At 39.4% G+C, this 13,849-nt stretch overlaps 1 long non-coding RNA gene across 1 annotated transcript; it reads left to right on the top strand.

Annotated features, from left to right (window-relative positions):
- Positions 1–9,004: 9,004 nt before the first annotated feature.
- On the top strand, positions 9,005–10,230 carry LOC119735690. The gene is made up of 3 exons (XR_005272209.1): positions 9,005–9,088; positions 9,765–9,853; positions 10,178–10,230. It is a non-coding gene; the product is annotated as an uncharacterized LOC119735690 (long non-coding RNA).
- The last annotated feature ends 3,619 nt before the right edge of the window (positions 10,231–13,849 follow it).

Here is a 13,849-nt window from a genome sequence, read left to right as displayed (position 1 = left end):
TATTGAATATAGTTTGTTCTTATTACGAGTAAACATCCTGGTTTAGTTGTCAAGCTTTCATCCAATCGTACTATCATTCATAATTTGGTTGGTAATCAACAAAGGACAAATCGGTGGAACTATTCATCAATCATTAAACCCTGCATGTAGCTCACAGTGTATCAGCTATTAAACTCACTCTTAAATTTTTGTAAGTATTAAAGATAATGATTTGTATTTTACATTTCATATTAATGCAAAACAGAAATGTCATTTTAATATTAAATTATTTCAGGGTTTTGAATGTGCCTTTCTGATTAATATAAACTCAACAGGGGAGTTCGCTGTTACAGTCAGCCTGATAGTTCCAACATTGTTGGACCTAGCCACACATCTGAAGAAGATGAAAGACCGTGCTCGCTACTGCAAACAGATCACAACAACTCTTCAAGATGCCCTCCTCAAGTACTTCCAAGGGATTTACGTGGCAACCGGAATTGCACCCCCAACCACAGGCACACACGACACCCCGTTTTCCGACAAGATCTACATGATTGCCTCTGTTCTCGATCCCCAATATGGGCTCACCTGGGTTGATCTAGACGTGCCCCTTGATGGCAATCGGCCTTCCCTGAGAGATGATTTGAAGGAAACACTAAAAGGTTCAAGCTTTTAGCTTGTTGTAAGAAAATGTCAATTAGTTCTTCAAGTAAATTTAATCTATGTGAAGTTTATTCAGTCCTCAACATTTTACTGTAAAAATAATGTTTCCTCAGAAAAAGTTCAATAAAGCACAAACAGATATGCATTAATATATCAATATATATCAATAAATACAAGAGATTGAACGTAAGTGACTACTTATAAGTACTTAAGGAACTTGATGTTGGACAATACTATTGACTATCAGCATGTGTAAGCCCCCCCCCCCAAAGGGAACTATATGATTCAAATGTATTTCATTGTGAGGATTTGTACTTTACATGTTCTTTACAGAGCTTGTAATTGCTGAAGTCGAAGCAACGTCTGACAAACATTCACTGGGTCAAGCAGCAGAAAGTACCAGCAGTGAAGATGAAGAGCCGCCAACAAAATCCTCAAAGCTCCTAGCCAGATACCAACACTACAGGAGCAGAAATAAAAGTGGAGAGATCGGAACTGCCAGAGCTCAAGTCATGCAGTACCTTGAACACATCCATAGCAACAAGACCAGCCAAGGTGGACCTCTACAGTTCTGGGCTGACAACAGGTCGCAGTACCCCAGTCTCTATCCACTTGCAGTCAAAGTGTTGGGCGTACCAGCTTCCAGTGCTCCTGTGGAACGGATCTTCAGTCAAGGAGGCATCATAATGCGCCCTCATAGAGCACGACTGTCTGCAGCTATGCTTTCCACCATTATGTTTCTCAAATGCAATGAACACATTTTAAATGTTTAATTTCAAAAACAACAACAACAAAAAACCCAAGCAAAGAAAAGAAAAGCGGGAATGTGTACTTCCGTGGTCTTTATTCCAGTCATTTGACTTACTGCAAGTGAATGATGGGACTTACAGAATTATAAGTAAAGCCACACAAAATTTTAGTGAGTAACTTTTTTTTCTAACTGATGATCAATCTGATTGGTTCTTTTTCTTATACATCTCCCTGGAGCTAAAGATTTGCAGGTAATGCTAATAATATTTCTGACCATGTTGGCCCAGCAAATAAAAATTCAGTTTCTTGGATTCCCTTTTGTTACACTCTGGAGAATTGTGCTTCAATATCAGACTGGTCTGTTTAGAAGTAAATCATTATTTTGTTTTAGTTAAACCATATTCATGAATACCTGAACTTTTACTTTAATAGATGCAGTCATCAAACATTGTATGTGAGCATTTTGATTGCAATTAAAGACAAGTTGCTCTTCTTAATGAGCAATTCGGGATGATATGTCCCGTGACTATAATTAGTTCTATATTAGTGGTCATTTTATAAAACGGGGCCTTGGCCTTGGCCTTGGCCTTGGCCTTGAGGGTTAAGCCTTGGCCTTAGCCTTAAGGCTTGAGGGTCAAAGCCTTGGCCTTGGCCTTGGCCTTGAGGGTCAAAGCCTTGGCCTTGGCATTGGCCTTGAGGGTCAAAACCTTTGCTCCAACACTGGAAAACATAATACTATTAATAGGGCCCTATAAATGAGACACGTGTTCAAAAATCTTTTTTACCTCTTGTATCATTTTAATTAACCTCTTTTTTTTAAATCGCTCCTGGTAAAAGGGGGGGGGGAAATAGCTACCTATTCAAAAGTGTGGGGGGGAGGCAACTGCCCCCCCCCCCCCCCCGGTTCCGCCGCCGGTGCGTTGGCCCATGTGATTGGTCTGACTATTTGTGTCCACATTGTAATGCTTACTTCATCTACTTAATCACTGAATAAATGTGTTGCTGTATTTCGATACTTGCTCTATTTTCTTGTGTTATTGGAAAACCCATTCAGCTTTACTAAAATTGGGAAAGGCTTTAAGAACGGTTGTGTTAAAAACATATTTAATTCTCAGTCTAAAATGCAATTAGGAAATAAGTTTCCACAAATACGTGTTCTCAGTGATTTACTGTATGTGATTTTTTGGGACATTTTTATTCGAATCTGATTGACGTATTAAAGATGAATGGGGAGAATTGGAAACTACTGGGCCATCCCAAAACGGCAACGGAGAATCCGGATCAACAATTAGCACACCGAGTGAGTTTATTTTTGGAACTGAATTTGCGCCACGCACTGCTAATACACTTAGTTTGTATTGCGGACGTCATAATAGATGAAAGACACACGTCATCATTTGCGGAGATAATCCGGGAAAATTGAGCGTACATTTCGAATTAAGAACCTCGAAGGGTTTATCTAATGAACCCATTACCTGCAAGCCACCGGTCTGACATTGGGCCAATTTCGTGGAGCTGCTTAGCACAAAAATGTGCTTTAATTAGCACAAAAAAACCTGGCTTACTTACAGCAGGTAACCTGCCAAAAGTCCATGTGATTTTCATGTTTAGCGAACAACAACTGAATACCAATCACAAGCAATATACATCACATGGCAATTTGGATGGTGATCCTGTTTTTGCAAAGGAAGACTTTTCACGCTAAGCACATTTCTGTGCTTAAGCAGCTATATGAATTTGACCCAAGGTGGCAAACGGTAAAATCTAGTTGCCTAGGTCACACAGTTGGGATTATAAGAGTCGATGGAGGAAATGGACGCTTTAACATGCGAAGAAGGTTTCGGAAATTATTGGTGTTTTTTATACTTAATTTCTAGAAATTCTAGGCTCTAAGTAGTCGCTTCTCTTTGTTGATTAAAATATAAATTGTGTAGGCAGGTATACAATAATGTATTATATTTGTTGTTATTGTTTAACCTTGCATAACGTTTTCGTGTCTACCCTTGTTCCATGAAGTGTTTCAGGAAGGATATCTGCAGAACTCAGATGTCAACTTATAATACCTTACTTTACTTTTCAGTAAGCAAAACTTCACCGAAAAACACCAGCTTTTATAAATATTAGTAAAACAGAAAGACTTGGTTTGTATTGACTCATGAATTTTGCCTATTTGAATCCCATTCAAACACGTACAATAGACTATTGACCATAAGCTTTTAAAGCTTACCCAAAATGTGTTCTGACTGATTTGCTAAAAGCCATTTGAGAACCTGCTCACAAACTACGACAAACTAAACACACACACTAGCAAGGTTTTATAAAGTAACACAACTGCTGCGATACTTAATAGGATATACGTAGCCATAACTGGACAATCAATATTTAATTTTGCCTTTGTAGTGAATTTAAGGCGTTAAAGTGATTTGATAACTATGGCAGGAATTTCAAACACATTTTTGCGTTGTAACGATTATCGATTATCAGACTATTAAACACGTTTGTCAATCCATTTTCAGACCAATCAAAACAGAGTCAGTTGACGTTGATCTTAAATGCGGTCGGTATCACGGTGGCACTCTTGCTGATTCTTGTTGCGGCCATCGTCTTCTGGAGACACCGAAAGAGTAAGTTCACTGCAAACCCTGTTTACTGCAATCCCTATTGATACTGCCATTAAACTACCAAACCACTACGTTGATACCAGGGGCGGATCCAGGATTTTCCAAAAGGGAGGGCTTGAAATTGCAAACATTATGATGTGCGGGAAGTGTTGTTGTGGTGACACATTAACTCGCAAAGCCACGGCGTGGGGTTCAGGGACCGCCTAAGGGCCCCGAAAAAAAATTAACTTTAAAAGCTCTCTGGTGCATTTTCGGGCAAATCTTGGGGTCTCTGCGGCAGATTTTTCCACAAAATTCAGAGGAGATTTTTAAATATTTTTAACAAAAAATACTGAATAGTCATTTCACAAACATTACAACTTTCTAAACAGGAAAAGTATAGTTTCAAGGTAAGAAATAAGTCGGAAGAACAAACAAATCTGATTCCTATCACATTCCTGTCGCGCCGTGAAAGTTAGCGAGAATGCCCATCAAATTTTTTGATAAAACTTTGCCTTGCCTAATAATATAGGAAAATATATTTAAGGTGGGTTATTCTTTAAAATAATGGAGAATTTGAGTAGTCCGCGCCGCTATGCTCAAACTATGACTATGTTAGTTACCGTCAGCCGCCGGCCGCAGCGCTGGCCGTTTATTGCGTCGCGCACACGGCGCACTATCGTGATAACAGCACTGTGTATTGTGTGGGACCTGGCAAAAATCCATTCGTACTGTGACCGAAAAGTTTGCAGATACACGCTACGGTGTATCACGTTCGAGCGGAACAATCTCGTTATAAATATTTATTTTAATGGAAAACACATACACAGAAAAGAGAGATCACGTTCTGCATGGGAATTAATTTGAAGAAACTCTCTCTCTCGTCGATGTTCGTTTGGTACTTTCTATGATCCAAATTCAATGCACGAAACCGTCGCAACGTATATAGCCCGTATTTGAAGTCACTGGTTCTAGTCCTACATCATATAGCTTTGATTCTGTTGGGAACGCGGTGGGAACCAGTGAATGGCGATGGCACTGCACTGGCGCATGCCGTACGTACGGAACATCGTTCAGCGGCATGGCTTCGATGTCGTGAATGTGCACATGATGACACATGCGTCAGAAATACAGGCTGTTTTCCTCAAGATTGAGCATGTCCAGTTGAAATTAAAAATAGCGCGTGTAACATTTTTTTTCTGAGGAAAAAAGGAGGGGACGTGCGCCCCCCCCCATGCCCCCCCCCCCCTCCCCGGATCTGCCCCAAGATACTGCCAGCCAGTAGCTGCTGCTCTGTTCTTACTGACACCAATGTGGCAAGATCCTGGCAGAGGGCTCTCTTCTCTTTTGTGTTGGTCAGTTTGTGTTCTCAGGATCCCACACTCTAAAAAAATAGTTGCTCAATATTGGGTAAAATTGCTACCTTTTCGAGAGTAAAAAGGGAACATGGTCGTCAACTTGTGTAGTTTTTTTTTACACAACAGCTAAAGTGTAGAAAAGTACCCATTTCAGTGTAACTTTTACCCATAATTGTTTTACGTGCTTGCAGAACAAAGTTGGGTAAGAAAGTTTACCCATGTGACGACCATGTTCCCTTTCTACTCAATTATTGGGTAAACTTGAAGTGTTGTGTCAGTTTCTTACCCAGATATTGTGTTCTAATTTTTACCCTGCATTGTTGGGTTCTAAATTTACCCATCACTTGGGTTGTTTTTAAATAAGTTGTTGTGTACCTTTGTTATTGATCCTTGCGGTTTTAATCAACTTTGAACTCTGCAATGCAAATTGCATGCTAGAGACAGCAATCGCGAGGGAATTCAATAACTGAGTCCTGGTTTGGAAAGTCAGTAAAATGAATAAGATCATATTTCCCCAAATATTGGTGCTGATGCATGAGGACTATTAAGAGGAACGTGGGCTAAATGTTGGGCAGGGGTTTTATAATTTCCTTCAATCAACTCATTCAAAAACAATGCCCCAAATGTCGGTCACTTTACTGCGTGTTTGCAGATCTGATAACACTCGCTATACGGTGCATGAAATGCATGCATCATGTGCATGGAATCGTGGTTGGCAGAGCCGTGACGTCCAAGTTGCAAATAATGTGTAAATAATAATCATGTCACTTCTCCAATCTTCCCGATATTAATCCTTATACATCAGGATCGCATTCGGAGGAAACAACACTGAAATTAATTTCACTGACTTACCCGGAACAAAGAATCACGTCTTCAAAATCCCCAAATTGTTGAAGGTCTTACAAGCGGCGGCCATTTTGTACATGAGTGATACGCGTGCACAACATTGGGCAAATGTTTTGACGTGCGTCAGTTTACCCCGTACCGTGGTAACATTTTACTAATGTCGTGGTAAATTCTACTTTTCGACGTGTTCAATGAAAGAATTGTTACACAGTTGTGGGGTAAATTCAGTTTGTTACACAGTTGTGGGGTAAATTCAGTTTCTGTAACCCATCACTTGGGTAAAAATACCATGATGTTAACTTGTTTCCTGTGCTGCTGGGACTTGTAGTCAATGTTGGGTATTATTTTACCTTTTCATGTGTAACACATTTGACACAAGTATAAGCTAGGTACCAAGGGCGGATCGGGGGGGGGGGGGGCAAAAGGGGGCCATCCCCCCCCCCAAAAAAAAAAAAAAACGAGACCAATTTTTTTATGTGACATCGCAATAAAGGCAGGCAATGAGTACACCACCATCTTTTCCTCAAAAAAAAATGGTTAAAGTGGTCAGAAATTGCCTCAGATTGAACCACAGAGCAACTAGAATCCAAAAAAATTTCGGGGCCTTTAAGCGGGCCCCGAACCCCACGCCGTAACTTTTTGGACTCACTTTTTTGGGGGTCCAAAAAATGTGTTGGCCCCCCAAAAAAAATTGTGTTCTGGATCTGCCCATGCTAGGTACAAGCGAAATTTTCATTTTGCTCAATATTGAGCAGAAATGACACAATTTTTGTACACAACCGTTTTACACAACATTAATGTACACTTCTTTTTTAGAGTGCAGGAATTATTTTGATATACTGTGTAGTGTGCATAAAGGTTACAGGTGTCCCTCTGTCGCAAATTGCGCAGGGTATACACTGATAATACTGCTGATGTGCCGCTCTGCTGCTCTATATCTATTGTTGTGCCTCCATGTTGCCATTTTGCACCGAAGCTGCTGAAAACTGCTGCAATTATGTTGATGTTCAACTCTTTGCATCAACGTACACCAATAGGAAATTGTGTCACCAATCTGACATCAGGAACCTGAAGTTCGCTTGTATAGTACATGAATTCACACATGACTTTTTTTACAATGCTTTTTCTGTCACCTAGCGACAAATACTGGGGACGCCACATATTAACATAACTTTTCAATGAAGAGTAATCAGAAACTCACATGTGCTTTTACACTACATGGTCGGTTAAAGATCAGTATGGGTACGGTGAGGTTCGATCCTAGATTAGGGCAAACATCAACTTTGATCAGTTGCAGTGAGTGTGTTGTACCTGTTAGTTCAGCACACGAAGAAACGTTGAAATATTTTTCTTGCAGTATGCTAATAAATAGTGAAACATTTATTCGTCGACATTCAAACTAGTAATAGAACAGTATTGTTGAATGTTCAGAATGCATATTTGCGTTTTGAATTCAATTGTTATTATTCTTTTTGATTTATTTACATCGGGATACAAATTTATCCTGTATAGGCCTCGTGGGACAGCTTAAGAGATCGAATATGGAGGTGATTTTAGTTTGTAACGAGTTTCTTTTTATGTGGGTTGAAGTACAAATTGGAGAAAAAAACGAAAGTTCCAACTCCACTTTTGAAATGACTACAGGTGATAAATGAAGGTAATACTAACAGAAACCAACGTAGACTTCTGCTTTTGGTTTGACTGTATGTCTTTTTATTCCTATCTACAGATAACATTCCCCAGGATGGAAACCAGTGAGTTAAATATAGTATAAATACTGCTATCGTCAAATGGGTTCTGCTTTGACAATGATTTTTTTTTTGTAAATTAGTACTGCAGTTAAGTTTCTTTTTGCACTTACAAGAGAGGTCTTTGCAAAATAATTTCAATGATCTTTATTTCGGAAGATATTATCCAACCTGTATGCACGTTCTGATCCCACGTTTTATAGAAGCATTATCGCAGCACATTTGAAACGTTCCGTGCTGGAATAAATTCAAATATCAGGACGTACCGATGACACAATGTTGCAAACGACCACTTCTTTAAAGCCGAAGCAAACAGTGAAATCAATGTGCCTGTATGTTCCCCCAGAACCATTTAGTCTCCACCAAACATCGATGATCTCATGAAATCTGACGCAAACCTCATTGTTGTAAGATAATTGCACTAAAACTGCTTGAAAAGACTATTAGCCCCCTGCAAAGGGCGGCCCTACAAAAAGACAGATCTTGTGAGTTTATTTTTTTTGTAATGTACTTATGACAGTTACTATATATTTATTTTTTTTTGATCTATAAGCAGGGTAGCCCGTTCGCATAATTATAATGTGGTCTTCCACGGGGCCATGGACATAACATTTCAAAGAATATAAGTAACAAGACAAAAACTAGCTATTAAAATGTTTAAAAGTGTATACAAAATATCAAAACAGATACGAAATCAGATCATATAAAATCATAACCGAATAATCCTTAAATAAAAGAGAAATGAGCGGGTATACAACATTAACAGTATATTGTATATGAAAAAAGACATAGACAAAAGTTCAGATTAAGACGATAGATTTGAGAATAAAATCCAGAATAAGTCTGACATGCATATTAATAAACGAAAAACGAAAAAAATGTAAATGGTAAAGACAGTAAAATCAGTACCCTTATTATGTTAAAGACATATAAAAAGCTGTCCTATGCAAGAATGCAGGATTTAGGCGGTGAACAAAAGCAACATATCATAATAACATCAATGGTATGCCTCTGAAAGCTTTATTTTATACCGATATTTTGCTAACATGATATTACAGGCCTGCAGTTCACTACACACGGACTGGAACCCACGGGCCCACGGCGTCTGTGAGTCCTTGCTTGAACACAGTCGTAGGACCATCAGGTAAACTAAGCTTTGTGCCCGAGTGCCAAAGCTGTTTGTACTTCAGGGTGGGATGTCCATATCCAAACTGAAACAGAATTGGAAATATCAAACGTACAGGTCCTTGGAATGTTACAATGCGCATCGATCTGTAATGTCCGATCGCTAAAGAACGTTATTGTTTGACGTTGGTTTTGGTGTGACAGGATGGAAATTGCTTCTTCCTAGAATTAAATTCAAAAAAATATTTTCTCAGTTGACAATACAAAATTAGATCCAGCTGCTCCAAAGTGATTGCTAGATATGAGGCCTTTCATAGGAAGTTACCCTTTACGACAGTGAAGTCAATTGCTAATTTGACCATTTAAACACTTTGAAATTATGGCCGTGTTACGAAGATGCCAATTTCAGGACTTTCTTAAAATCATTACAAAATGTTGGAAATATCTACGACAAACACTTTGGAATTGTATAACGCAATTGTATAAAATGTACATTAACCGCAAAATTAATATATACAATCAGTTTCATTTCCTATTTATCTCTAATTTGTATATTTTTTTGAAGACTTCAATCTCCTTCAAAACGTTACGTGCTTGAGAGGAAAATGTATGGCTTGCCTCACTCCTTGAACCTCAACAGAAAATATTCCCGATTTAGATGATTCTTTTTTTTTTGTCTCGCCTTTTTGTTTCAGGCAACAGGGCAGCGGAGACTGTTGTCCTCTCTGACCCCCAGGAGCAAAGAAACGTGCCATCTACCGGCAACCAACAACCAGCCGCCAATGTAAAAGTCATGAATAAACTCCTTAAAGTTGTAAAAAATAATATCACTGATTCGATTTTACGGAAGTTTAAATATTTAGTCATTTTCATCCTGGATGTTGAGCTCATGTGGTTGAATAGTCCGTAGACGTTTCATCAACACTTTTTCCACGCTTGTGATATCCAATTGATTCTTTGCTCTGTAAAACCATATCAGAAATGGAATTGTTAAGCAAGTTGAAGTGTTGACAAAAATGGGTGTCAATAATTATTTTTTTTTTTTCAAATGCGATTTTTCTAATATTTGCATTAAAACATTTTTTTCAACGTGCTGCATTTGCTTCAGGTGGTCCATACGTATGCAGACCGCATCACAAACACACCCCCATTGGAAGCCCAGTCCATCCGCACAGTACCTCCTACTCAATTCGAAGACATCGACAACCTCCAGATATCATCTCCTGTCGAGACCCCGCCTCTTTTCAGAGACGACGCTACCAGCCTGTGGGAGGAGGGGCAGAGTGTGGACGGTCTGGATGAAGAGGGCAGGATGGAATGGGCTCCGCCCCGCCCCCTCCGGGGTAACCCAATCCTTCCTCCGGTACGGGATTGGCAGATGTAGGTATGTGTAACAATTGCATTAATTAAAGGGTGCGATCTAAATGCCAAAAAGTACGATTTCAAGATCACCAAGCGAACAGCCCAATAAACATGAGTTTCAAGCTTGTTTAATGATCTGTGAACTGATAAATACATTGTTTACATTTACTTCTTATCATGCGTAATCTGTAGATACATTTTTCTTCTTGAAATAACGTTCACTGTTTTTCATTTAGTAGGCTTATTTTACAGTGTTTGTCTGTACATGTATAGTTATTTTGTTTTACACGTAGTGGTTTCTTCTACGTAAGTGTTGCATTTGGTTTTTGTCGAAGGACAATATACTTGGAAGTAAAGTCGAAAGGCTTTTACGTAGAATATTGACTAAAAAAATATTAAAATTATTTGTAATTTTATTCCGAATTTAAAGTTCACGGTCGGTAATTTTATTTTATTTTGAAAAAATCACAGACGTTTAAGAGGGGTTCTGTCAATATTCAATAAACGTTCCAGTCTCACCCATACAAAATGTAATGAATCCATGACGTAAATTGACGATTCCTCTTTAGCTTAGAAACTTTACTGTAAATAATGCCACAATTTGCTCAATGTCTTAATCTAAAGTATAAACAGTTATGACCTAGTAATATTGTAGAGAGATGATTGTTTGTTATTGTTATAACATACAAGCTCACCAGTAGTGGTGGAATATCGGTGTACTTGCAGCAGTGCTGACCATGTGAGTAGCTTTTAGGATCCGAGTGGCGCCAACAAACGATGGGTGCGGCATTTAAAGCCACACAACTATAAACTTTAAAAGACTATGAAGGAAAAACATGCATGCGCCTGAGACTAGGCTAAACCTAAACAAAATACGTTCTGTTTTATGAACGAAGAGTAATGTGCCCAACTTGTTAAGAAAAGTATAAACAAGTCTTTTTATTACAAAGTTGGAAGTGAGTTACGTCTCTATAGGCAATAGTTTTATCCAACGAGGGCGCCGCTGTAATCACTTTGGAAACCCGTCTGTTTATACCTACAAAATAGCATCGTTACAGCGCCGTCAATTGTTTAAGAATACGGCTCATTTTGGGACTAAGATGTACGTTTAATTATCTCTACCGTGCACGTTTTGGTTCTTAAAGAAAGGCTGCTGCAGCTATTAAACGGTGATGATTTCCTCACACTGAATTTGCCATGTTTAGAACATTCGAACATTATCTCAACTTGTTTCCATTATCCTTTGTGTCTAAAAAAAATGTATATGCCAAAATTATACATCATCCCTGTTGAATTTTTTTTTGGATTTGTAGGGTGTTATTTCACAATTCAAATCGCCTTATTCGCCTTTATAATTCAATAATTGGCAAACAACAATGTGATTATCGACCCCTTATTGTTTTGGCTTCAAAGAAAACACTCGGTCAAAAGAGGCTCTCAATAAATGATTTAGCTATTGATTTTGAAAAAATAATCGATGCTTAAAAATATGCCATAAAAAATGCATACATGCCTACATGCATAACGTTCTTTGACCTGTATAATAGCTTGGAAGAACTTCCCCTTTAAATATCTTGAAGACAGATCAATGTTTCTTTACTTCAAAGGTTGGCATGGTAAATTGGGCTTACCTTGTTTATTATTGTATAGCGTTTGAAATGTCAAAAGTTAACTATTCTGCAATTTCAGACAGTTTCCTTCAATGTAATAAATTTATCAAAAAGTAAAATTAAAAGTGGGTAAAAGATTTATACATGTTTAATTTGTGTAATCTTAATATTTTGTGTGTGTAGGAATTGACAAATGAATGCTTCTGTAAGGGCTGGGATGGGTGTGTACCCTGAAGATCCAAGGCAGTCAATGTGAATAAAGCAGTCAGTTAACTCAGGTGGTGCAGCTTCTTTGTCCTATTTCTTTCTCTTCTTAATTAATGAAGTTGATCCCAAATTCATCAGAAATAGTCCCTTACAAAAATCGTCATGAAAATCTGGAGAGTGAGCAGAGTCCCTAGCCAAATATAATATGGTAAATCCCTGGACACTGTCGCCACTGTTATGCGCTCTCTCCCCGCGTATGAATGTGAACCGGGCACAGCGATCTTCAACGCACCCGTCGTCACGCAACGTCAAGGCAGCACCGAGAAGGGCAAAGAGTTCTAGCGCTTCCAGTGGTGGCGACTATGCGTAGAAACCTGACACTTTTTTCCCATGCCTGAAGGAGTACTGCCAACCAGCCCAACGTTAGTCCGGCGGAGACCGTCCCGGTGTTTTCAGCCAGTTTGACAACGGGACGAGGATCGCTTTATTGGCAAGTTTCAAAGGTTTCAACGCCCTCAGCGGTTCTTCAACGGCTCTTATGGGTGCTACTCTGGAATCATCTGCGTTCTCCAGTGTTGCTTCTCCACGAATGTCATCGACCGCAAATCCACGTTCGCCGGTAGCCCCCTCCCTGCCCTGCAAACAAGACGCTGGAAAGGGCTGACCTCCTGTGACGTAGCCTGCAGCACACAAACCGCCCCTGTTTATCAAACGTTGCGCGCTGGCGGCATGCGAAGGTTATGATAAGTTACCCATACTGTCATCCTTCACAAGATTTTGTGAAGCGGCATCGGCACTTCCCCGCACCCTGTTTGCCGGGGGGAACGAGCAAAGAGACAACCAAGTTTCGCTTGTACCCCCGCCCTGCAAACAGCACACTGAGATGCTCTGATGAATTCACGCTCTGATTGGTTAGATTCATGACTCTGATTCATGACTCATGACTCTGCAAGCTTTGAAATGGACGTTAGGACTGATTCATTACTCTTTTATTCCAGTTTAGAATTTGTTCTCTTTGAAAAGCGTAATAACGTAGGAAATTCTGTTAAAAATTATCTGTGTTGTAAATTTACAATTCCCGTCACTCGCTCAGGCTCCGTTTCGAATCACAAACGGTCGAATTGCATTATTCAACGCTCAAATTTTTTTCCACATGGTCCGCAATGTAACAGCAATCTCATCCGGTATGGGATGCGCGCATTTCTATGGGAGGTTTCAGATAACATTTGCGCGCATGGGCTGAAACCGCTGCAGCCAGATGTTTTATACGTAGGTCATAGGCCACTTCCTTCACAAGATTCTGTGAAGCTCATCAGAGTATCCCAGCGTCCTGTTTGCAGGGCGGGGGTACGAGCGAACAACCAAGTTTAGCAGACCCGGATGTTGAGCATGCGCAAATACGGGAAGCGTTGTGCTTTATTTTAGGGCTTGTAAACATTTTTAATTTTGTGTCTCATTTGGTGCGCCCCATCGGTCAAATATAGATAAGCCTAGGCCAATACAAGATTAGGCGCTGTTTTGTTTTCTAATTTTGTTTCACTTTTTCGGTTGAGTCTGCACAGATTGTTTACTTGGTTTTGCAAATTTCATTATCTTAAGAC

Source organism: Patiria miniata, unplaced genomic scaffold (assembly GCF_015706575.1).
Source record: "Patiria miniata isolate m_02_andy unplaced genomic scaffold, ASM1570657v1 HiC_scaffold_29, whole genome shotgun sequence".
NCBI classification, from domain to species: domain Eukaryota; kingdom Metazoa; phylum Echinodermata; class Asteroidea; order Valvatida; family Asterinidae; genus Patiria; species Patiria miniata.
This window is presented reverse-complemented; position numbering and strand designations above follow the sequence as displayed.